Below are 282 nucleotides of genomic sequence, written 5' to 3' on the forward strand. Positions count from 1 at the left end.
ACGAAGGGTGTGGGCACAGATTTGTTTTCTTCAGACTTCTTCCTCACGGGAGCATAACGGAATCCTCACGCAAGCCTCCGGGAGCGTTCCTTCCCATCTCCTCCTTGCTGGGTGAGAAGCGAATCAGCGTCCAAGTATTAGTTAGCTAACGCTCTTCTGCGTGCAACAAGCGCTGTTAGAAGGGAAGAAGCAGCAGAGGAGGGCAAACTTGATTACAACATCCCGTTTTAGCTAGCTGTGCTGCGTTTGGGGGAAAAAACGCGTTAAAGTTTTTTTTTTTTT

This window comes from Cariama cristata, unplaced genomic scaffold (genome assembly GCF_000690535.1).
Source record: "Cariama cristata isolate BGI_N322 unplaced genomic scaffold, ASM69053v1 scaffold18451, whole genome shotgun sequence".
Lineage (NCBI taxonomy): Eukaryota > Metazoa > Chordata > Aves > Cariamiformes > Cariamidae > Cariama > Cariama cristata.